The 26944-nt window shown below is 44.6% G+C and overlaps 1 protein-coding gene across 1 annotated transcript in view; it reads right to left on the reverse strand.

The window, feature by feature from the left end:
• Arhgap24 (Rho GTPase activating protein 24) overlaps positions 1-26624 on the reverse strand; it is a 383238-nt gene extending 356614 nt beyond the window's left edge. The window contains exon 1 of the mRNA NM_001393820.1: positions 26214-26624. The gene's annotated coding sequence lies outside the window, so the exon portion shown is untranslated. The remainder of the gene's footprint in view (positions 1-26213) is intronic.
• Positions 26625-26944: the final 320 nt, after the last annotated feature.

Consider the following 26944-nt stretch of genomic DNA (forward strand, 5'->3'; position numbering starts at 1 on the left):
GAATGAAAACAAAACAAAACAAAACAAAACAACAACAACAAAAAAAAAAAAACAAGAAAACATAAACCAAAAACCAAAAAAGAACCAAACCCAACTTAAACAATCACTAATAAACGGTTACGTTTGCGTGTGCTGACTACGTGCTAGGCGTTTGCGGGGCAGCGTCTCATGTAGTTTTCGAAGCACCATGAGACAGGAATCAGTTATCTTCCTATTGTAGCTGAGGCCACAGCGAGGTTACATCATTTCCCAATGGTGGAGTCATTGCGTGGTGAAGGAAATGAGAACTGGACCTAGACTACCTGTTTTAGGATAAACAAGCTCCCTGGAACAGACAGACAGACAAACAGAACCCCACTGAAGTGTAAGTAACCCTCGCAACTTCAGAACATGGTTTCATGGGGAAGCAGCCGTTGCCTACATTCTTGGTTAAGATGAGCTCATGGCGGAGTAGAATGTTCTCTCCGACGATGTGGTTCGATATCCTTATAAAGCAGCCACAGGAAGACGGGGCAGGAGGAACTCCACAGAAAAAGAAAGGCTGAGATTGGAGCCGTGTGGCTCCAGGTCCAAGAACCCCCATCAGGCTAACCAGCCACCAGAAGCAAAGGGGAAAGGGGAGGAAGGATCCCCATGTAGATTTCACAGAGAGAGAGGTCCAGCACCCAGAGGGATTTTGAACTCTAGAACTGAGGCAGTCAGTTTCCAATACATCAAAGCTCCATTTTTTTTTTTTTTTTGGTTCTTCGTCACAGCAATGCTACAGAACTGACACAGTACTTACCTCAAAGGTTGTTTGTGTCCACCCTAACTGAGGTCTCCCCCAGGGTATTAACAAACATTGACTACGAGAAAAATGGATAGTTTCCCCATTGTTCTAAATTCCAGTTATACAATGACTAATAAAAACGTTTCAAGGTCAAAATTCTTATATTCTACCTGTTCTGGTAACTAGCTTTGTAAGTATTTTGTAAAATAGCATAATTTTATCTATTAAGTAACTAAACTACAAACATGGATCCTGAAGCAGTTTCTGTCTTCGAAAGGATGTTTGTGTCGTGGGTGCCTGAAGACCGTCCCACGTGAATCAGTGAACGACCGGCACTCATCTAGACAAAGCAGACTGATTGCAAAACCGGCTGCTGAGCATGACCTGCACGGAACACAGTTTCAAGGGTGCGGGCACTGAGTAGAAGCTAACTATGGATTCCAAAGGAAGAAATGACAGAGAAATGGACATTCAGAAGTGCCAAAAGTTGGAGGAGGTGACTCAGCAAAGTGCTCACCCAGCAGACACAAGAACCTCAGTTAAGACCTGGGTGTGGTGGCACAGGCTTGCAATGCCAGCACTGAGGAAGAGGAGAGAGCCAGATCCCTGCGGCTTCTTGGCCAGCAGCCTGGCCTGCATGGGGAAGCCAATGGGTGGCCCTACTTCAAAGAGAAAGGTCACTGGAACCTGATTAACAATGACACAATGGGTACTCTGGCTGCTACGATCATGTGCGGACATGTGCATGTTCACCAACCAGTACATACATGAGCAGCACACTCACACAGACAAAGAATATGCTGTATACACCTTGGAAGTGAGTTTCGGGGAATAGCCTTAAGCTGGATGAGTAGAGAGGTAGGAGGGGAGTGTGACCAGAGAAGGGAGAAGAGGCAGGCGGAAAGGAGGAGAGGTAGGATAAGGTGGGAGGGAAGAAGGGAGTAGGGAAGGAGGGAGGGAGGGAGAGGAGGGGAGGGAGATAGGAGATCAGATCAGGATCAAGAAAGACAAAGAGCAGGACAGGGAAATAGACGAAGAAACCAAAGGAGAGGAGACACGGAGCAAGAGAAGGTGAAAATAAGAGAGAGATGGGGGGGGGGAAGAAATGGGAAGACAACAGAGGCAGGAAATGGTGACATTTTGTTTCTTCCCACTCATCCACAGACACGGCAGATGTTTTCATTGGAATGTCATCATAGACAGAAGGAAACAAGACACATTCTACAAGAGACTCAGAACAGTTTGCCAGTCATTATTCTAAAGGAGCAAATGTAAGCAGACAATATGCACACACAGAAATGCCACAGCAAGACCCATGAATCAGTACATTTAAAACTCGTCACTAATCACAATTAAGAATAAATGCGTTGGCCAAACATCAAAGACTGTGTGACTATATTATTGTTGGCCAACCAAATAATACTGTATTGTTTGAAAACAGTCAAAACAAGTCACAACTTTTGAGACAAAGAAAACGAAAAATCAAAAACCCCAAACATGGAAAATACTCTTTAAAACTGTTTTGTTTTCAACCGGGTGATATTGTATCACCGTTATCTTCTTATCACTTTGCTTGAAGAGTCACCTTTATAAACAACCGTGTAGAATACATTTCACCAGCAAAGTTCCATCTCCACCACAGAGTCCCAAAGACCAGCAGCCACAGATATTGAGTCATACCTTGTCAGCAATCTTCCTTTGTGCTGATAGAATACGAGATTTACGAGCTGTGGCTCATAGGGGATGCAGCTCAGTGATAGAACACCACCTAGAGTAGGCAGGGCCCTGTGTTCCTTAGGAGTAGAGCTTTCCTACAACCCACTCAATTACAGGAACTCATAATATGAAAACTGCATCTTAAAATGTGATATGATTAATTTGTGAATATATAATCACAGTATAAATTTCTAACATGTATCACAAATATTAATAAGCTCTTAATTAGCTATCACATGAACGGTTGTAGGGGTCAGACAGCAAAATTGTCCCTTAATATAATTAACTAAAGAAAGCGCCATGAGAAAGCAATAAAGCCAGGGAAATGACTCAGTAGGAAAAGCATTTGCCCCATAAGTATGAGGACCCCAGTTCAAATCCCCAGGGCCCACGGAGAAGGCAAGCACCATGGTGGCAGCCCATAGTCCCAGCACTGAGGAAGCAGTAGCAGGGAATGTGTGAGCTCAAACAGAACTACTCTGCTTGACGAGGGACCTGCTCAACAAGTAAAGATGAAAAGCTTGAGGAAGACACCCAATGTCAGCTTCAAGCCTCCACATCCACATACACGTAAATCACACAGACACACACACACACACACACACACACACACACACACACTCACACACACATACACACACACAGACACACACAGACACACACACACACTCACACACACATACCCACACACATACACACATACATACACACACACAGACACACACACAGACACACACACAGACACACACACACATACACACACACATACACACACATACACACACAGACACACACACACATACACACACACATACGAACACACACATACATGCAAACTGCACATATGACATACATGTAGGGGGAAGCAAAACAAAAGCCAGATTTATTAAAATAATACACCCAAGTCAGACTATATCATGTTTAAGGCTAAAGGTGTTGCCATGTTTTTTAGAGTCCTGAGCATATCCAAGTGATAGCTAAAGGAGGTACTTCAGAGAGGCACATTCCCAGGCATCCTTTTGTGTTTTCATAGTGGGAGACATTTGCATGTTTAATGTACTGAATTTTGTTCCTGTGATATGTTGTATGTATTTTAAATATGTGCACATTATTTCATAATCCAAATATTTATTTTTCTTAAATTAGGAATTTTAAACTCTAAACCGCGTACATCATTAGAAAAGTTCTAACTAGGAAATTGGGAATGGAAGCTAGTGCCACTTACAACAGCTCAACCGCAGACTGTTCTCATACTCTGAAGGCTAAGGCAGAAGGGTTAAAGGGTTCATTCCAGTTTGACGTCAGCCTCAGTGTGAAACCCTGTCTCCAATTCTTTTTCACCTTATGATGGTACAAAATAAATAAATAAGCACTGAGTGGAAAGCACCTTAAATTGCGATCTCTTCTGAGGTTGGTGACAGTCCTGTGACAGTCTGATATGAAACTGATCAGTGGGCCTTCACTTGCAGGAAGCCATGCGATGGCCCCAGGAAGCCACGGTACTCTAAGCTAAGCTGTGAGGTTCAGTGGGCTAAATGCATCTCAACCTACCAACATTTTTAAAATTCCCTGGGTTTGCCAGGAGATAGGCCCACTGTTAGTCAAGCAGCAGCTGGACCAGAAAGCAGAACTCTGTAAGTGACAAACCGATTGTACGGCAAGAAAGTTCTCCAAAACCTCAGACTGTGGAATGATGCGTTTTTCAGGGACAGAGGCGAGGAAGGCTGCCAGTCTTGACAAGACAGGGAAGGGAGAAAGGGGGCTGCTCTGCTGTGCTGAGGAAGGACCACAGACAGGAGAAGACAGCGGAAGGCCAGGCTCCATGAGACCAAGTGCCTCAGGCCACAGCGGGAGGCCACCAACCCAGACCCTTGCAGTGGGATAAGCTGATGAAAACCAAGTACCATCATTCATTTCTCTGTTGCTGTGATAGAACCATGATGGACCCAGCTGAGGTGGGGATGGTTCAGGTGGCTTACACGTTCAGATAACATCCATCGTCAGGGGAAGCCAAGGCAGAAGCTTAGGGTGGTACCTGGACGCAGGAAGTAGGGCAGGCTCACTGGCTTGCGCTTCATGGCTCACCCAGGATGCTTTTCTCTATAGCCCAGAAGCACAGTAGGTGGGCCTTCCCACATCAATCATTAATGAAGAAAATGACCCCATAGACATTCCTACAGGCCAATCTAATGGTGGCATTTTCTCCGTTGAGCCTTCCTCTTCCCAGATGATTCCAGTGTGTGTCAAGTTGACAAAAACTAATTAGCACGCCATGGTTTATTAAGACGGACATGATGCCATCTACCAGCTGTGACTGGGTTTCAGTCAAAACCAAGAACAAGAGAGGTGAAGCTGTCGTCCCAAATAGCAATACTGGGGTCATGCACTGACCAGGTCCGGGAACTGTGAGGTGTTGTAGAACCCTCTCCCCGAGACTGAAACTCTCCGTATAGAAAGGAAGCTGCTTAAGAAGTTCTTCTTTTTTTTTTTTTTTGGTTCTTTTTTTCGGAGCTGGGGACCGAACCCAGGGCCTTGCGCTTCCTAGGCAAGCGCTCTACCACTGAGCTAAATCCCCAGCCCCGCTTCAGAAGTTCTAAAGGAAGACTCTGCCACATGCTCCTGCTGACCGCAAGCCACACAGAGAGCTTGGGATCCAGCCTTCAGGAGTCATCACCCACATTGCCGTGGGCTTACAGTGACAGCCATCTTTGAGTTGTCTGTGCTCCTGTGAGTGACCCCTCACCTACACACCCTAAAGTAACTCCTACTTCACCAAGTTACACCTTGGTGCTGTCTTCTTTAATCTGCCACAGAGTTCCTCTTGTCTCCCCAGTAATACTGCCACAGTGCAGGGGGCCAATAGGAAGACGGGAAGATAAGACAAGAGTTCCATCTGTGAGCTCACTTAAAAGACCAGGCTCCTGCGTGGCAGGGCGCTGAGGCAGGAGTAAGGCTTGGTGAGTAAGTAAGTAAGATTCGCCGTGTTCTGGGCCCCTTCCTTTGACCATGAACACAACAGACCCACTTAGAATAGTCCAATAAACACATCCCAGAGAAAGTAACACGGCAATGCTGTTTCCTACAACTGAGTCACAGGAAGAAGGGAATAGGTATCTGTCTGTTACACACATGAGTGGGCTCTGACTTTGCTCGCCACTGTTCAGGTCACATGGTTTTAAGAGCCAACCCCGCTCATCAAAGGGCCATCATCTTATTGAGTCTTCACTCCTTCTATGGCAGGGCCTGGACAACATTCAAGGTCACCAGGAAACACGAACACCGACTCTTTGTAAACAAGTATTTTGTATCCTAAAAATCTCCATTTCTGCCACTGAAGAGAAGAAACTAACAGTCTGTCTCAGACTGGTACACTTATTTTATTTTCTTGGATAAGTGACCGAACACTTTTTAAGTTCAGCGGAAAGGAAACTCAGCCATACCATGCCTGCTAGTGTTTCACTTGTCAGAAAATAGAAGATGGGGAAGAGCCTCAAATGGCAAGGAATATCCCGGACCAGCAAAACCTCGCTATGCACAGACATGAAACCATGAGCCCGCAAAGACAGAGGAGGGGTGCTGCCTTTCTCAACCGAGCAGAAAGCATCAGGCTTCGTTTACAAGTATCCTAGTGCTGATAATGACAGCAGAAAGACAAGAATACGTTTTGAACTTATAAAGTATCACAGAGTAGTACTTCTCCTCTACAATAACTCTTTACCGGAAAAAATCTCTGGAAAATAATTATTCTTTCCCTCATGTTAAGATTAGAAAACACAGATGTTATCTTCCACAAATACGCATATGGCTTTTGACAGAGCTGAGGCGTGAAACAGTATTTTTGGTTTTAAGAAATCATGTGATCGAACGCTTTGGTTTGGCATGCTTGGGGCCCGAGAGGACTGAGTCACCAGCACCTGTGACTCGGAGGCCAGTTGGTGAGGGTCTTTTCCCCGTGTCCTCACTTGCCCTCTTCTCTAATTACTCCTTAAGTTTAGTCATATCTCCATCCTTCTTCTTCAACAGCCATGTTCAACATCATCCTAGACTCTGAGCCATTCCCTGAAGCCTTCCCAGTGGTTTCATTCCAACCCTGTTCCTGGCACATAGATTTTTCTCTCTCTGAAATAAATATCTTCTTTCTGCAGCATTCGCTTGTCAGTCTCACAAGGCATCTTCATCCTCATCACCATCTGTGAAAGTCACCTCCTCAATATTTACTTAGTGGAGCCCTTCCCAGGAAGGGTAAAGCGTCACTCAAAGACTTTTTTTTTGTTAATGTCAATTTTCTAAAAGGTATCTGGGGGGCCACCAAAGCATGTGCGCTAGCAGCTATAGATAGGACTATGAGAAAATGCTGGAAATGCATAAACCACGAAAACTATAAGATTGCACATTTAACTATAATTTAGTAGAGCTTAAGGCTTAGAGCGAATCCTCACAGTATTGTACCGTGCCATGATATTAATATTCTGTGGCGTTTCCTTATTATAATTAAAGTCTGCCTAGCTTGACATGACACTTGAAGAGAAAGATGATTGATAACGCATGCGGAAGGTAAAAATCTCAAAGCCCAGAAGACTGAGATAAACTTCATCCCCAGAGGAACACTTTGTTCTTAGCTACAAATGTAAACAAAGAAGCATTTAATTCTCATCATACCAAGGATGTCTGTGCACGAACCATCAGTACTCCCGTGACCCTCTTCTGCAGAGGACAGTCCTGTTCTATGGTAATGCACACAAGCTGTTAGCTGCTGGGCCACAAAGGGATCATACAGCCCAGACTACCCAGGGACACTACATCTTATCTATGAGTTGCTCGAGAGGACTCAGAAGCTATACACCTGTGGTACCGTCCCTAAAACAGTTCCCTGTGGCTCCAAAATCCACACCCATCACAAGGCAAAGTTGTAAAGCCGTCAACATTAACGTAAGAGGTCACAGAACTCTGTGTCCACCCAGTGTGACTAGCAGTGGAGAATGTGCTCACTAAAGGAAAGAGTTTTGTTTTTGTTTTTCTAAGTTAAAATCTGATAAGATTAATAACAAACTAGCCCAACTCCTGTCTGAGTCAAAAGAAATCTACCAAGTCAAAATGAGATTCAGTCTTCCTTAGTGTGAAGGCTAGCACTAAACGACCAACTTTCACCACACTAACGAATAGACCAGCGCTGAGGAAAGGCTCACACCTCCGTTTCCCTCTACTCGAGCAAAGCGCTTTCGACACCGGCCATGTCAGACAGCACTCAATTCCAAACATGACAAAAAGGAGTCAGTTTCACCTGTCTGGTAATGTCTGGCTATGAAGTGTGCTTTGCTGAGCTTAACTGTAACCAACTTTAGGTCATTCTTCCTGTCCTACATCTTGTGCCCTCTTCTTCCTTGGCCCCTTGCTCAATCACTCAACCAAGAAGAAAAAGGAGGAAGTGGTGAGGGGCTGGGTATGCCTGGAGTATGTAAGTCATGTCCTTCAGAAAAACAGTAGGCCTGGCAGCTTGCAGGGTTATTCTGGGCTTAAGTCATTTCTTTTCGGGTGACTCTAGTGAGATTTTAACTTGTATTCAGTTATGGTAACTTGGAAGAAGGCTTGTTTTCTGTTATTTTATTTCCTGTATGAGACATAAATTAGTATTAAAGATATTAAGCTGGTAAAAAAAATATAATAATGGATCCTTACTCCTTAAAAGATATTTCCCAACACTGAGGGTGTAGTTCAGTGGCATGGGTGAACACCTAGGTTCATTTCTCAGCACTACACACACACACACACACACACACACACACACACACACACACACACACCACATTCATACCACATTCACCCTCACATATGCACACATATACACACATACATACACACATATAACACACACACCACATTCATACCACATTCACCCTCATACACACACACATACACACACACCACACATACACACACATTCATCCTCATAAACACTCACATACCCCCACACACATACATACCACACCACACTCATCCTCACACATGCACACATACACACACCACACACACACACATACACACATGCACACACACACACATACACACATACCACACCACACTCACCCTCACACATGCACACACACACACACATACCACACACACACACTGACCCATACCAGGGAAGGGCACTATTTTGACTTCATCATGAACTGGGAAACTAAGGCATCCATTCCAACCTCTTTGTAAGGTCAGGGTAACTGGCTCTACTCTTTACTGAGCACAGACAACTGAATACACATTTATCCAATGGTCTAGAATATGTAAGAATAAGGGGTCCAAAGCAAGGCTGGATCCACAGGGAACAACTCAGAAGCGCCAATGTCTTGGGAATGGCTGACCATCCTCCATCGTCTTAAACCCTATGATAATCACATAACAGAAGATGTTGAGTTTTTTTGTTATTAATTTCCAGAAGGAAAAATTGAGGCCAACAGTGACCAGGCACCTTAACGAAAAGGCACAAAGTTGGGGTGGAGGAGCCTACACCATGAGTGCCCCACTCCGAGCTGCGGAAAACGCAATTTCCCAAAGGCCAAAGAACTTACTGAGCTGAATGTTGAATGAAGAACCATTCAGAAAAACTGTAAAAATGTCTGTACATTCTTAAAGAAAATGAAACAAGACTTCCTCGTTGAAAGAGAGGGAAATTTCCATTTCTAATTCCACCTAAAGTTACCTGGTCTGGAAGCTGAGGGTGAGGAGGCTGACCGTGAAGGTGTAAGTGGAGCCTGGCCGAACCGCCACCATTCAGGTTCGGTGTCTACAGGTGACGTGGGATATCAGATGTTGCTTGTTAAGGGTCTGGTTTGGTTTCTAATTGCTTATTTGGCTTTTGTTTTGCTCTTTTACCAAATGTCTGTGAGACCTCCCTGTAAAGACAGAGGGTAAAATGACAGAAAACATCTCCCCTTGTCTCTTGAGATAAAATCAATTCATGAATCCTATGTTCGGTGGGAAACACTGATCGCATGACGTATACAATATTTACAATTCCCTCCTCACAAGCCTGAGATGATTTAGTTCTTGCCACTGACTTAAAAGGGAACAAGGAGGACGTGAAAATGGAAACGCTGGGGGATGGCCCTGACCCATGAGTGAGAGGCGAGTAGAGGTCTAAGGAGATACCCAGCTCACTACTGCCTATAGGAGTTTTAAGCCAAGTTTTGAAAAAAGTCCTTTGTAAAAGGTGGGTTGAACCTTTCAAGCAGGGAGCTAAGCATTGTGTGTAACGGTTTATACCTTCTGAGAAATAGACAGGTTTCTTATCCAAATTTCACAACAGCCTGAGTGCAGGACAAGTACAGGGTCTGGCTTTCATACTTCCGTAAGTCATCAAAGCCGGTCTATTAAAAAGAAGCTCTGGTTTGTAGGTGACCTGTGCAGGTTTACCAAAGCACACGAAAAGGGGGTACCCCTGCGATGTCCTCCGCTGCCAAGACTTCTCCATGACAACTTTGGAAAATAAGAATCTGGTTTAATAGTCTGAGAAAATGAAAAATATGTGAAGGCAAAATAAAATACTTTGGTCTAAGTACAAATGGTATAGTCCATTGAGTAAACATTGGGATCAGATTTTAAAAACTCAGTAAATACACTGTAGGGAAAGATGAAATATGTCATTTTATGTATAGTCACACATAAAACACAGATTTTGGTTTCTTTTTTTTAATTATGCTTATTTAGTGTGCACATGTGTATGTGCATATATGTATACAGGTGTGTGCGCATACATGCATGTGTGTCTGTATACATGCATGCATGCATGCATGTAGAGACCAGAGGACGACCATTGGAAGTCAGTTCTCTCCTTTCCCCATGTGGGTCCTGGGGAATCGAACTCAGGTTATTAGGCTTGGCAGCAAGCTCCTTTACCCACTGAGCCATCTTGCCAGCCCCAGATCTTGGCCTCTAAATATCAACATTTCATTAAAAAAGAAAAAGCTTAGGTGTTTGGGGAGAATAGTTGACTCAGGGCTGAGTTCAAAGAAGGGTAAGAAGAGACTGGACTATTCCATCCTGGCAGAAAGTAGGGAGTGTTCTAAATATTATGGGGGCATTAGAAAAGGACCCCTGGGAGACCCTCAGTCATCAAACATACACAATCTGAGCAATGTGTTGTATACCAAGTGTGATGACAGAGATTGTTTAAACAAATGGTAGATGACAGAGGACGGAGGATGCTGAACCCAGTGGCCACTCAGCAAACAGAAAGAGAACAAGGCAGGCAAGCACACTGCATGGGCACAGAATTCATGGATGCAAGGGTGACCAAGCTCATCACATGGGAATTAAAGATGGACTCCAGTGATTCTAACAGAACTCCCAGATCTTAGACGTTAAGAAGCCGAGTTCCTTCAGCCTGTTATAGTTTCTACAGGGAATATGATTTCTCTTCCATCCCCAAAGTGATATTCGCTAGTTATCGGTCCAGTGACTCTCTTCTTTTACCTAAAACTCATGCGCGTGTACACACACACACACACACACACACACACACACACACATGCACACACACATACACACACACACACACACATGCACACACACATACACACACACACACACATATACACACACACACACACATGCACACTATTTTAGGAAACAAAACCTGCTCATCTCCCCAGTTACAAAGTGCCTCATCACATGATGCTTTCTTAGTACAAAAAGGGAAATGAAGGACTTCAGACTGGGAGAGACCAGCAAACCGCAATTGCGGAACTGCGCTTACCATGCCTAGACAAGCACTAGCCAAGCGCGCTTCCCCTCGCTGCTGAGAAGAGCAGGGCAGCATGGTCCTCTCAAAAAACAACCGGAACTTGAGTATGAGAAAACCAATGCCAAGAGAATTCTCCACAATTACTGGGAGCACCCTCCACAGTAACTGGGAGCACTGGGAGCACTCTTTCATCAGTGCCCAGACCTTGAAAAGGAAGACAGTAAGAAACCTTGGAAAGTAGCTCATTAGTAGCTCACCCAGAACAAAGCCATGGGCAGAACAAGGAGTGAGATTTGGATGACAACATGAATTAACTGCTTTTCATAACATCTACAAATGTTTAGATGGGTAACAATTTAACACATTGTATCTCATGGGGCTTCAAAACGTTAAAAAGTAAACTGTAAACTTTGAAACATACAGCCGTGCTCAAAAGGGGAAATGTCCTCAACATTAAATCTCAGGAGAACTAACGGATACTTGGGGCCGGAGAGAGGGCTCAGGGGTGAAGAGTGTTGACTGTTCTTCCAGAGGTCGTAGGTTGAATTCCAAGCACCCACATGGCGGCTCACGATGGTCTGTAACTCAGGTTGCACTGGGTCCAACACCCTCACACAGACACGCATGCAGGCCAAATACCAAATGTACATTCAAATCGGTAATTAATTAATTAAAATAACTGATATTTATCCTGTAAAATGCTTCGAGCTACTGCATCTCACTTAGAATTATACCCATTTTACAAAATATTTAAATAGCCTGCTAGCTTTCATGAATGCGGAAGAATCCTCCGATTAGAGGGCACCTAAGTAGCTGCACCAACAGTAATTGTCAGTCCCACTGCTGTCTCACCATACACTTCCACGGGGGCTCTCTGAGGACAGTAGGAGAAAAGAGGCCTTAATAACAAGTATTCAACAGGCCACCCGGGCAGTTTGGGACAATTAAAATGGTATACTAGGTCCATGGTTTCAGAGGTTCCCAAAAAGATTAAAATTTACAACCAGTGCAACACATCCTGAAAATGCTCAGCTTACAAAACCTAAGTAAATATAAATGATAAACAAATCATAAACAAGGCTGCAGTAACTAGAAGGACTAGAGGAAACTCGCAGGAAACTAACATAATGCCTCCGAGTAATAAAAAGAAAGAGAGGGGAAGACAGCAAAAGGCGGAAAGAAACACAACCCCGAAGGGAAGGGACGGCTGCTTTGAAGGAGGACAGAAGCAAACGAGTGGTGGCTGTGGTCCCTCTCACAGCTGTCACCTCATCAGCCCTGTGCCGACTTCATTAGCATTCAGGGCAGCTGACACTTGTAGGGGAACTTGAGGCTATTTCTATAATTCAGTCTCTCGAATACCTACAAGCAGCAGAGACATCACCAGACAAAGGCCTGGGTCTTTGGGCTGAGAGGACTCTGACCATAGCCTTCCTTGTCCAAGAAATAAATATAGATTTCAGACAAATGGGAAGATTATTTCCAGACTCCAGGGGTCTAGTCCACACTACGCGTCTTTCAGGACCCTGTGCAGAATTGCTGTTTTCTTCTGAGTGGATTCCACATGACTATGTTGGATATGAAAAGCCAGTCCCACGAGTGATTTCTACATAACGCCAGCCCTGACTCAGGGCTTAGCAGACTTATTAATAACAAGTCACAGAACAGCGAGAACCAATTACCTCCAAAAGATACCATCCTCTGTTACTTACTTTATAGTCATAATTCCCGAAAAGCCACCAAAGAAACTGACAAAACTTATTTTCTCAGCATTTGCTTTAAATGGAAGAATTTATTACACTGTCTACTGATTGACCGAAAGAAAGTGTTATGCTCTAAAACTAGTCATTATAAGATGCTTTCAACCCAAACACTTTCTAGGAAAACTTTATTTTATGTAGTAAGCTGCAAGATATTCAGTCACATTTTTGAAGAGAGCAAAGCAAGAGGGTAAGATAATTGGCCACCCTAGAATACAAGGTTTTATATTAATTTTTACAAGGACCATTCACAGGAGTCAACCTCACGTGCATAATACAAAAGGGCTGAACTCAACAGAACTATTAATAAAAGGCAAATTGGAATTCACAGAAAGCAGGTTTTTCAGAGTGAATACATAGAAATAGAAATATCTGAAAGTGTTTAAATTGAACTGCATGGTTTCTGGGCACAGTTTATTAATATATCATACAATTTCCAAAGCTTTTAAAATGTCACGCAAGCTCTGTTGTTTTAGGGGGGAAAGACAACTTTTTCAAATAAGCTGTCAGAACCTAATTGGTGGCCATTTACTGCAAACGAAAAATTGTCCTATTTGTAGATCTACAGATGTACATGGGGTTGGGGAGGTAGCCCAGCGTGTAAAAGGATAGGGACCTAGTTTGGATTCCCAGAACCCACTGCTCCTACATGGTAAAGATGCCAGGCATAGACTGACTACCTGTAAACACAAAGGACAGGAAGACTGGCTACTTGGGTGAACGGAGACCCTGCGTTAAGCAAGTAAAAGGTGCAGACCAACACCCAGGGTCGCTCTTTGACCTCATGCACACCATGCATAGTTCCAGTGGGAGCAAGGACCACCCATGCATTAGCAACTTCCCCAAAGCTGCCGGGCAAGCGCTGTGCGGTCAGATGTGTTCCAACAGCTCTTAATAGCAAAACCACTGGAGTCCCTCCTTAGTCCTTCAGTAAAATGAGTTGCAGAACTGCAGCTTGAGCCAGTGCAGCTTGAGCAGGTGGGGCATGTGCAGCTACAGTCTAAAGAGAATCCTCAGGAAATGCAGCAGAGTAAAGAAGCTAGCGGCTCCAGGAGAACCCCTGGCACTGTCCTTTCAACGCAAAGCTGAAATGCAGGGAAATATTTCACCTGATGGCTTTGGGGCCGGTTACGCCATTTGAGAGTGAACACTGGTATCAGGGATCAGTCTGATTCCTCAGGCACTCACCAGCTCAGTACTCAACAGCCTTGACAAACGGAGTCTCCAACTGCAGTTGGGCAGACCCCAGACCAACGCCAAGTATCACCCAGCGATTCCGTCACACTCTGCCTTAATTGGATATGTGTACTTATCCTCTCCTCTCCACAGCTCCCCTCCACGCCCACCCCCTCCAGGCTGATGGTAATATGACCTTTATTTTAGCATTTAGCATTAATAACACATCGCATACACCACAATCCTGTGCCCTAATTGCTTGGCATTTCCACAAAATAGTCCAATTAATTTTATTTTACCTAACGGCCGTTTCTAAGAGAGTAAGAAAAATCTTCGTTACAGCAAACGAACGGAGGACGGCAGTGAGAAATAGGCTCTTGTTATCGCTATGCATCTGGCTTGGAGATTATTCATCTAATACATAAATATTAGCCCACAGGAGCACCTAGCATCCTATTCTTGCTTGAAATCCCCAAGTCAGAGCCCCAGCTGAGACACCATTGAGCCATGAGCAAACACCCGGGGAAGTCCAAACATTTAGTCTTCTCTGCTGTTTTGAGAAACCAAAGTCTCACCCCGTGCTTCAGCCACCCATCCTCCACTTCTGGCTCTGCCTACCCAGGTTTACGGCACAGCATGCCGGAGCGCCCAAAGGACAGATGTCTCACCTTGCTGAGATGAAGCCTGTTGCCCGCAGCCGAGCCATGCACTGCCCTCCTGACAGGTCGTGTCTGTCTTGCCCTGTTTGAGAAAGGAATTCCTCGGAGTCCTCAAGCCCCAGGCTCATGTCAGGGAAGCTAAGGATACTGCCTGGAATGTTCCTCAAATCAAACAGTGGAGGATGAGACCACAGATAGCGAATAAAAGCCACGCAGAGCCTCTGCGTGACTAGGATCACACAGCAGTCCCCAGGAGCTGAATTCTCCTCCATTCTTTCTCCTGACTCCAGAGATATTTGACTGGCCAGGAAGCGGGACTTATACACGACATTATTTTTCTTCTTGCTTTTTGTGAGGAAGTTCTGGTTGACCTTCCAGAATATGAAGGGTATGAAATATAAGGGCAATGTATAATCATTGTGCAGTTAGGATATAACTTTATAAAGATATATAGTGTTAAGAACAATCTATGTGAAGCAATTTGACAAAGCTGATACTGTTACAAAAAATATTGAAGAAATTATAACCTAATCTAGAAAATACTGAGCCGTATCTCGATATTAATATAGCAGATTCTTAGTTTCTGTACAGTGATTCTCAGCATGGCAAAAAGGTTGTCAAGAATATTATTAGCAGAGTGCAATAGAAAATTTGTATATTTTCTATTAAAAATGTAAAATAAGTGTACTAAATTTTACTGATCTCTTTAAAAGTTAGACGTATACTCCTTACCCCGCAAATACATAAAGCTGTTAGGTCGACTAAGACTCTTTTAAAAGCCATCCCTTTAGATACATAATACAAAGCTATTAGTTGTCAAATAACTAAAAGCACCCAAGTTTAGTTCCCAGCATCCATGTCAGGCAGATCACAACTGCCTGTAACTCTAGTTCCAAAGGATACAACACCCTTTCCTAGTCTCCCACACCCACGTGTACACATGTGTGTGTATGTGTGTGTGTGTGTGTGAGAGAGAGAGAGAGAGAGAGAGAGAGAGAGAGAGAGAGAAGAGAAGAGAAGAGAAGAGAAGAGAAGAGAAGAGAAGAGAAGAGAAGGGAAGGGAAGAGAAGAGAAGAGAAGAGAAGAGACAGCTAAGTGGTAGAGTATTTGCCCTGCATGTGTAAGGTCCTGGGTTCAATTCTCACTACCCAAAAAAAGAAGCATAATTTTCAAACAATTGCAAAACTATATAGATATGATTCCCATTTGGGGAAGTGGGGAGGGAGGGAGGGAAGGAGGGAGGAAGGGAGGGAGGGAGGGGATTGGGTGACAAAGGTTTAGGTAAGAGCCAAGTGTCGCCTGTCCTGATGAATGTCTAGAATGGATCATACAAGGACTCTGGGAAATAGGAAGTCACAGGATTCTTTCTTTGTGCCATCCAGTGGGATGTAACACCAGTTCATTTGGTTTAACTCTCTCAGAGAATCCCAGGAGAGAAAGGCTTTGAGGAATAGGCCAAACACCCACGCCAGACCTACTCTGTTTCCTGAACGTCTGTCCTAGGACAGATCATGTCGTCCCAGATCTACCTCCCTTACAAGGGAATCTGAAGCGAGGTGATCTCTGAGGAAACTTTTATTCTGAAGTTCATCGGCTCACAGGGAAGTGTGACATGTGACTTTTAATTTACAGTGGAGCTCTCCTGCAGGTTAACACGGATGAGCGGAATTATCCAGCAGGCTTTCCATGTTTAGTTCTGGGATTCCTGCACCCTCATCTGATCTACAATCTCATCAATGTGTAGGCAAGGACTCTTTCCATGCCTGAGCCCCTTTCTCTTCTCCTGGGGAGGGGGCTGGTCTCAGGTACCCCACTGTGCTCTTCCACTTCTTCACTGGGCAGCAGTCCAACACATTAGTACTCACAATGTCCGGGAGCTGGATAAAAGTAGTCCTCCAAAACTATGCTAATTAGCAAGCAAAAGGAAGGCACAAGAGAAAAAAAAGAGTATAAGTAAACAAACTTGATATGTAGGTGATCCAAGCTCATGACAAGCTACAACCGGCTCTTGAGAAGACACTGGTTGCTAACCCTTCTGTTGAATGAATGCTGTTCTTGGCTCGCCGGGCCCAGACTGCACAAGGCCACAGTGCAGAAGGCTAGAGAGAGGAGGGAGGAAGGGACGTTCTCCTGTTCCTTAGAGCTCGGTAGGAAGCTGTCAAGCCAGTGGTATTTCTAGCCACCATGAGGACAAAATCAAAGCATGTTACATTTTAATCACAGCATCAGTCTGTGCACACGGAACGCCTGCTTGCACTGGATTAAAACCTCTGCAAACAGGTGTGTCAAAAAAATACCGCTTTCATCAGGAAACGAGTAACTTCTCAAAGGGACTACTCCTAACATGTCTTCAAGTGAGTTATATTTACTCACTGAACAAAGAAAGTCAAGATTTTCCCTGCTTGCCTTACTGCCTAGTCAGAATCTAGTGTGGAGATCTGAGGTCTCCCCAGGCATCATAGACGCCAGTTGCCATCCAAGAATAGATGTTGGTTCCCTTTGTGCTGCAGAAATGGTACAGAGTAAATAACATTGCCTCCAGTTCCCCAAATGATCTGATTTTATTTGAAGCTAAAACTCTTCTGACTTGCTTGGTTTCTCGATGGGAATGGTTTTCTTCACTCCTGAGCATAAGGGGCCAGTACCTTAACACAAGCCTATTGACAAGCAACCCTTGAATCTCCTTTGCCTACATCCATGGGAGTGCCAGCCCCCATCCCTCCAGACCCATAGCTGATGGGATCAAAACCATCTGATTATGATGCCCATCCAAGAAATGTACCGCTACCGTCATCGTGTCACGTACAACCATGTAGGAACCCTCTCCCCAGTGAAATCATCAAATGTCCTCATTTTTGAGTCCTGCCAAGTGTACACATTCACATTCCCACCAAGGCTGCTCCGAAGGGACACGCAACCATTCGTCAACAGACATTCTCAGGCAAAAGCCACCCAAAGGAGTCTGGTCTGATTCCCTTACTGATGAGACCAAAGCTCACAGAAGCGAGAAGCTCTGGCTGAATTCGCAAAAGACGGTGAATGCCCCAAGTCAGGATCACATCCACATCTACAACCCCTAACCCTTCTCCCAGGCCCTTCTAGCTTTTCCATAGCCAGGAAATGTGAAACAGAATATCTCAGGAAGCATGTCTGAGGCAACTGTTTAAATATGAAATGTAGCCTTTGGTAAGCTCCACAAATGTTTCCCTCCAGAAAAGTCTGTCTTTAAATACGTATCGCACACCATTAAGTTCTAGTTTTTAATAAAATTAGTAATTGTCCCCTGTAAAGCTGCTTTAAAGGGGATCTCTTCTTCTCCTTCTCCTCCTTCTCCTCCTCCTCCCTCACTCCTCCCCCCCCCCTCGTTTCAACATGGTCTCATATACCTCATATTGCCCTAGGACTGTCTATGTAACTGAGGCTGATCCCCTCACTTCTAAGCCCCATGTGCTGAGAGTGTAGGCCTTCGCCACCACACTGCAATCTGTGCGACGCTCTGTGTGCCGTAAGCATGCGTGCTACCAATCCAAGTACATCCCTGGCTCCATTAATTGTCTTAATGGAAAGAAGTGGGGGGTAGGGGGGATAGTGTTTACTTCTCAAAGTAAAAGAATGCACACACGACAAAAGGAGGAAACGCAATATTTCATGTTCTCTCTGAATTAACTACATATAACCAACGCACACAGTCAATACACCCACTCTTTTTTATTGAGAGGAAAAGTCCCCATGATATATAAATTTACATAATATCCACATTATCAAAATACTTTCTATGTATCATAATCTTTACCATGTTAGAAAGATTGCCAACTTCCCTATCTACATGAACTTTTCAGAAGAAATATTTCTGGTTGGGGAGTGGTTCAACGGGCGAGTTGCTCGCTGTGGAAGCATGAGAACCGGAGTGTGAATCTCTAGCACCCATGGAAAAGCCAGAGGTGGGTAGAACCCCAGAGCTCTTGACAAGAGAACCCCAGGGTTTGCAAGTCAGCAAGTCTATCTGAATTGGTCAACTCAAGGTTCAAGGAGAGAACTTGTCTCCCCAAAAAATTAAAATGTGGACAGTGAGGGAGAAATGTGGCCAGTGTTAAACTCCAGCACTGATGGCACACATAACTGTCACCAAGAAAGGGTGCTTTTAGACACATTTTTTCACTGTTATCAAACAAACCCAAAGTGCATTTTTTTCATTTCTGCACAATGTCAAAAGTACATGCAACTGAAATAAAACATGTGAAATATAGTTTGCTTTTAAAAACACATAATGAGTCCTGACCTTTTCTACAAGTTCTGTTCTATCTCATTCTGTCTCCACTTAATAAAAATGACTTGTTGGTCAGCAATGGCTAGTTAGGGGGACTGGGGAGAGCTCAGCAAGTCATCACACCTGCTGCTCTAGCAGAGGATGCAGGTTCATTCCCCAGTGCCATACAGCAGCTCACAGTGGTTTTTAACTCCAGTAACAGGGGACCTGATGTTCTCTTTCAGACTCTGCAGGCACTATGCACATGTGGTACACTCTTACTTCTCTGCACAGAATGTCTTTGAATTGGATGCAATATAATCAATTCTAGAACTGTTACTTCTGATTACTTCTGTGGTGGTTTGAATATGCTTGGCCCGAGGAATGGAACAAGTCGATGTGACCTTGTTGGAGGAAGTGTGTTACTGTGGTGTGGGCTTTAAGACTCTCCTCCTAGCTGCCTGGACACCAGTCTTCTCCTGTCTGCCTTGAATAGAACTCTCAGCATCTCCAGCCCCATGCCAGCCCTGGATGCTGCCATGCCTTGCATTCATGGACTGAACCTCTAGACCTGTAAGCCATCCCTGATTAAACGTTGTCCTTTGTAAGAGTTGCCTTGGTCATGGTGTCTGTTCACAGCAGTAAAACCCTAATGAAGACAACTTCTAGGAACAGGAATAATATCTGTAAAACATATGGCATGTTTGATGTTCAGCAAGTACGTAATTCATTAGAGCAATGACCATTAACAGATTGGTAGACAGAATAAGAAATCATGATAGTTCATGAGTTAATTTCCTCTGTGGTGAGCCTGAATACCCTGTTTTTTGAAGCTTCAGCCTGGGGTTCAGGAAGCAACTATAACCACAGCTCCAGAAGGCCACGTTCAGCAGTAAATGTTGCTTTGCAGAAAAGATTTTTTTCTCTTCAACTTCTTTGAGACACCCAAGGGAATTCTTCCATACATTCACGATGCACACATTGGTAAGAACACTCATGTTTGGTCATAACTATCTACTTTCAAAGTTCCCAAGTCTCAGTTCTCCTCCTAAGATCTTAGGAAGACATAACATTCGGTGACAAGGAAGATCCTCTGTGAGGAAGTAGAGAAACCAGACCTGAAATATTTCAGGGAGCTATATTTAGTGACCTGAAAAAGTATTGAAGCCAAAATACTTAAAGTTACACAATAGAATTTTATAAATATTTAGCTAAATTGTCAAAAGAGTGAGACAGTACAAAATAAACCCAACCAACTCCCACAGTGGGAAGTTAACTGGGTAAAGGCGTCCGAATTACAGGTGCATTAAATAAATGCTAAAACCTTGCAGACCAAGTCTTCAGAAAACCTGCACTGAGGCACAGCTGAACCTCAGACTCAGTTCTCATCTTCCAGAGTCACAAGATAAAAGGAGACCTACGCTGATTTCTTTGTCTTCCTTCTATTAATTAAAGCAAAACAAGCTATTCAAGAGAAACCGCTCTAAAGTCTTGGGACTAAATGCCAGGCTGAATTTAACATGAAAATTCTTGCAAAGAAGATTAAACTATGTAATGCGGAGTCCAAAAGTATTTACCGAGGCAGCCCTTGTCTTTATGCTGACTCAGTATGAAAAAGAGACAATACCATATTAAAGTAAAAGCCCTGTCATCAGAGAGGTGCCAGGGAGAAGAGAGTAGTCAAGTTTCTACTTACTTTGTTTCTACTTCACATTTGTTTCATACAAATGGCAAACTTGAAACTTTTAAACAAATAAGCAGCTGGTCTATGATCGCTTAAACACTTGCTGCATGTTTTTCCAATATTCCCAGAGATGCTGAAGAAGTGATGCATTTGAGGTCTCTGATTAGCATTTTTGCACAGTTGGGAGAAACAGGGTCCACATACTACTAGCAGGGTGGCCAGAGACAAAGGTAACATTGCTTTGAAAATTAAATGAGCCCACTTGTATTTTGGATTGAATGGAGTGAATTTCTCCTCTGTGTACCGGGCAGCAGGAATAGCTGGAGATGGAGGCAGGGGTTCTCAGGAAGAAACTCTGGGTTGGCTTTGGTGCTCAAATAAGAGGAAAAGGAAATCAATAGAGTGAAGAGTCAAGAGACATGAAAGGAAGCACCCTCCGTGTTCCCTCTTCTGTGCCCACTCTGTTTCCTCCTTTAATTAGATCTGACTTCCCTCCAGCATTAGCACTCAAGATAATTATTAAATAGCCAAAATTGGTATTTTAATTTTGTTTGATTAATTAAGATGATTGCCCATCCCTCGGGGGTAGCGTATCCAAGTTTAACTTCATCATTAGTCATCACAGTTAAATCCAGACCTCCCTCTGGGATTTGATAGAACAGACTTTATAGGACGCTACAGAAATAGTTGTGCAAAAATGTATCCATCAAAGCTGTTTCTATTGTCTTTAGACATAGGGATAATTGTGATTTCTTTAAGCAATGATTTTTTTTAAACCATAGCTTTTGGGTTATTTTTGCTTTAGAGCTGCAAGGGCACACTATTTTGTATATCTCAGTGATTAAATGGGCATGTGTGGGCTGGTCTAGGGAGTGAATTGTCTTTGGTAGTACTGTTGCATAAGGAAAACAAATGCTGGGTCCAAATACATATTCTTTGACAGACTGTCAGTTCACAGCTCTCAGCATGAAGTGGAGCCTATCAATATGTTGTTCCCAGACCGCTTTCCTTGCTCAGTCACTAAGGAAGTGTTGCATAGGACATTCAAGATGCTGGATCGGTCACTTGAATCCCAGTGGTTTCTCCTACCACTTGCCCACCGAGGGACTCATAATAGCTAGCTATAGAGAGAGTTTGAATACAATATATCTGTGCAATGAGTAGTCTGCCACCCTACAGTGAACAACAAACACAAGAGAGGCCTCGTGCTAGGATACTTTGTCCTTGGCTGTAGCTTCCAGGCTTCTTAAGCACAGTGTGAGAGCCTTGATGATGAAATGACATAGGAAAGTGTTTCCCAGAAGAGTCCCCATCATCAGTTGACACATGACCGTCATAGTTAAAATATGATCAGTAATATATGGGAGTAGACAAGATGGCGCTGTTAATTCTTCCTACATGGAATTGTTCCACCACCACCATCACCATCACCATCACCAAGGAAATTGTCTTTGAAATTGGCAGCCAAGGATCTAAAGGAAATTTCTAGCCACCAGGATCAGTCCAGAAGAATAAACCCATGAATAAAACATCAGAAATGGGAACAGGAAGGATCCACTCTGTAGGTTGATGTCATGATGCTTGTGAAGGCAGACATAAGATAAAATGAGTCCTGTCATTGGACGAGAAGGAAGGGTAGGAATGAACAAGTTTCAGAGAAGGAGAGGGAGAAAGAGAAATGGGCAGAGGCAACATGGAGGCAGACGTAAATAATTCATCACCATGCATCTCTACATAGATACAGATGGGTATAAATATTTCTTAAGGGTTGGATTTCTATAGGTCAATTTATCTTATCTGGGCAGGCTGTTTATATCTTTATCAGTTTATATCTTTAACGTATAAATCTGATTGATAAATTACAGTTTATTGAGTCTTGATTTTACCAGGTAGCTGGAACCAGAGAGTTCGAGGCTAGCAGAGAGCCGCCGGGAGAGAAACTAACCAAAGATAAATTATGGTTAGTTCTATATGGCCCCACAGGTACCAAAACTAACTCTAGGGAACAGTGAGGCAAGTTGTCATGCTGGAATGGACCTCCTGTGTCGGAGAGTACTTGGAGGCAGTGTGGAGTGGTGACATAGTGGAACCAGCCACCGCTGAGATACCCCACAGTGCCATGTGACCCTACAGTTTTTTTTAAATATTTACCACAACACCACTCCAGTGGAAAAGGCAACTGCAAGGAAAGAGCTTTCAGACACTGTGCTAAAAAGTTAGCCAGCCTGGAAGCACAGGCCTATAATCCAGTTACATTAGAGTCAGGAAGATCACAGGTTCAAGACCATCCTGGGTAAGGTAGCAAGATCTTATCAAAACAAAACAAATGAAAGAAAAGAATACACACACACACACACACACACACACACACACACACACACACACACACACTTAGTGTATGTTGAAAGGTTTAGTTAGGTTCAATCCCAGTACCGCACACAGAGAGATAAAGAGTTTAATGTTAATACTGTCTCTCATTAGGCTCCAACGAAGGCTGTGGGACGAGGGATTTGCACATCAATTTTGTGTTTCATAAAGATTCACTGGAGGCGGTGGAAGCACGTGCCTTTTTAATCCCCCGGCATGGGGGGTAGGCACATGGATCCTGTGAGGTCTGAGGCCAGCCTGGTCTACAAAGTGAATTTAGGGGTAGCCAGGGCTACACAGAGAAACCCTGCCTTGAACCTCCCCATCCCACCCCCCCAGTAAAACAGATTCATCGTAATGTCGCTTTATTAGAGCTAGGTGCTACTTCAAAGAACACGTGAGCACAGAACCTCTAAGAAATGTGTATTCTTTGAGTCTTCCTCACCCTGATCCTGTTCCTTCCAGAGGCGCTCAACCCAATAGAGTCTTTTTTAGTCACAGAGCACAGATGAGCCCCTGTCGAGTCAACATGAGGCTCATGCTACACTGTCCATTTACAGCTGCATTCTAACTGCTATGGCTTTAAGAGTAAACATGCATTGTTTTATTTTAAAGAAAAATATCTCTCTCTCCCCCTCCCCTCCCCTTTCCCCTTCCCCTCCCCCTCTCCTTCTCCCTCCCTCTCCCCCTCCCTCTCTCCCTTCCCCTCCCCCTCCCCCCTCTTCCCAGTGTAATGTAATTAGGGCAGAATAAAGGCTCCAGAGTCTGCTTATCCTCACTCTTTCTGCCTCCACAAATGACAAGTTGTATAGCAGAATCTTCCTCCCGGGATCCAGGCTAAGACAACACTCACCCGCCCAGGTTAGTTTTACAAAACATTCACCTTTAATTTAAAAAAAAAAAAAAAAACAATCAAAATGGACCAGAAAGAAGCAATCTGACGAACGCACGCTGAATTAAAGGTAAACTACTACTCTTTCACCTTTGACCAGAAAATACCAGAGGAAACTGACTCCAGGTAACAGAGAGCACCACAGCCCTGCTCATAGAACCGGAAACATGTGCACAGTCAAGATTTCACAGCAGCCCTGCCTGAGTGCATCTAGAGAAGCCAACCAGGATGCTAGAAGCCAGAAAGAAAACACTCCTCAGTGGGCCAGTAGGTCACAGAGTGGCTCTTATGGGCAATGTCGGTAAACACACTTAGACTCTGTCTGGCTCAGACAGCAAAGTAATCGGACTCAAGAGTACACAGCTGTTCATTCCCACTCACTGCCTGCCCCGCACCCCCCCTGCCCTCCACCCAGAAGAGTCCAAGATTACATGGGAAATGAATCCACCATCCAGGACAGCTCTCAGAGTTTTGGCCACTATTATCTGAAGCAAACGCTGGACAAATTTCACTGGCGATGCGAGCCAAAACTATTTTACACTATATTCTTGTCTGGAAAGATACACCGCTATATTCCTTTCTACCGTGGTTTTTTGGTTTGTTCTGAGAAGCTTCATTTTATATCATATACTACTAGGTTAGGAAGACCATTGGATAGCGACTGTTCCTGTGTTAAATCCCAAGCCCTCTGATGCTGAAATAAAAATAGTGGTAGCAATGTAGTTGACAGTCAAGGAGTGTGAGTTTCTCCTGCAGAGAGAATTACAACCCCCACCCCCCCCATCCCTGCATCCTGCTAGCTATACATTTCTTCCACGTACCTTACCTCAAAACCTCAGTCTGCCCCCACTCCTTTGGAAAGATCTGCTACCAAGAACATGCGTCCTTCCCTGTGTATGAGACGTTATCTGTTTTACAGTTAGGTTTTTACGGCTCTGCCTTCCACCATGTCCAAGGCAAAAATCTCTGACACCTCCATAATGGCTTTAGAGAGAAATCCTAATGTGTTTTCTGGAGGTGGGGCACTCAGCAAAGACGAAGGGGACGTGATTAGAGTCTCTTGGAAGGTGAAATACCCCCAGAGAGGATGGAGTAGGTACGGGGGGGGGGGGCGGAGAGGATATTTAGAGAGAGAGATTGAAAACCCACGAGTCTGGGGTACATTTACTTCCCAGCTTTGTCTAATGATTCTGTGTGTGTTGTGATGCCCAGTTCGACACCAACATCACTTCCTGACCTTAAGGGCTAGTTTCAAGCTCTAATTAGAGTCAGGGAAGGGAGGGTATTGAATCTGCCTGCCCATCTTTCTCAGCGATCAGGTATAGCTTTTAAACGTCACTGCAAATGTCCCCAGATTTTAATCGATTTGTCATAGTTAGTAGACCCAACAAGACAAAACTTTTTACTTCTGAGTAAGCAAAGCTTTTACACCTCTTCTATTTCAAGCCCCTGGCCTGACTTACTCATTTCCTTTTTAAAGGATGGGAGGGAATAGTAGATATCTTAAAGTTAAACAGGGATAATAGGAAGTATGGTGAGTAAAAGGACAAAAACAGAAACACATGAGAAAGAGAGATTTATTCAAATGAATTGGAATAGATTACAATGGAGCCGGGAGCTGTGTTACTAGACCATGTTAGAAAACCTAGCATTTCTAAAGCATTCTGCGTAACAACCTCTCTTTAAGGACGCACACAAGAAATGGTACGAAAGTTATCTTAAATGAGAATATACTGCCTGCTTCTCTTTAAAAGTAAGTGGATACCTCCTCAAAATACTACTCCTTCAAGAACTCTAAACCCATCTGTGTGTCTTTAAAATCACGGAAGATTCTCTATTGCTTTCCGGTACAACAGTAACACAATATATATTGAAATCTACCTCCACATGCCAGTTGTCTAGGTAACTCTGAGACTAGCTAAAACATCACCAGGGGAAAGGGAAAAAGGTAGAGGGCGAGAGAAGGGACTGCGCTAATTTGCATTTGTTTAGTAAGTCAGAAACACACACACACACACACACACACACACACACACACACACACACACACACACACACACTGAACCAGCGCCGGTCCCCGCGTTGCTCCTGGCTCGCAGCAGCCCCCCTCCCTGTCCCTGTAGCCTGAAGCTACAACCCTCCCACCCTCCGGTTCCTCCCTCCAACCCCCACCCCCCGCGCCCCGCAGCAGTCAAGTCACCTACCCTGCCAGGGATGCGGGACCTACAAGAGATGGCTGGCGGCTGCGCCGATGTCCAGGCTCCTAGGACTGGCCTAAAGATGAGTTCGGGCCGGCAGGGTGCCCTTTACTTTCCAGGGTGAGCGCGGAAGCCCATTCGCCGGGCCTGCGTGCTGCTCTCAGAGGAAGCCCGGGACCGCCGCAGAGCCACAGCTGCGTGGAAAGTTGGGGGGACTCCCCAGCCGCCGCTGTCTCGCTCTAGTCCCCTCCGCAGCCTCTCGCTGTAGTCCCCCTCCGCAGCCTTGGTGGCCCCGCGGCCCCGTGATTCCCTCCCGAGTCCCACCGGCTTTCCCTCACCCGGGCTGAGTTGCCACATGCACTTGAGAAATCCTAGCAGTTGCGCAAAGAGTCAAGAAGTTAGAAAGAGTGATTGTGTGTGAATGTGTAAATACAAGAGGCTGGGACAACTGAGTGGGGCCAGCCCGCAGACGCAGCCGGGTTTCGGGTTTCAGTTGGCAGCTGGCGGCTTCAGAGGACCCAAGCAGCATTGGTGGGGTGGCGGGAGCCCCGCCCTGCACGCCAGCCTCACCTCCAGAGTCCTGCGGGGCGGGCGCCCCATCAGACACCACTGCCTGGGCCCTCTGCAGTTGGCTGCATTCATTTCAGCCCAAATGCAGCACGAGGGCATGCTGGTTCCAAATCTGTGGCTGTGGGTGAGAGAACTGTGAGGAGTGAACCCAATGCCCCCACCCCGTG

This window comes from Rattus norvegicus, chromosome 14 (genome assembly GCF_036323735.1).
Source record: "Rattus norvegicus strain BN/NHsdMcwi chromosome 14, GRCr8, whole genome shotgun sequence".
Classification (NCBI taxonomy): Eukaryota; Metazoa; Chordata; class Mammalia; order Rodentia; family Muridae; genus Rattus; species Rattus norvegicus.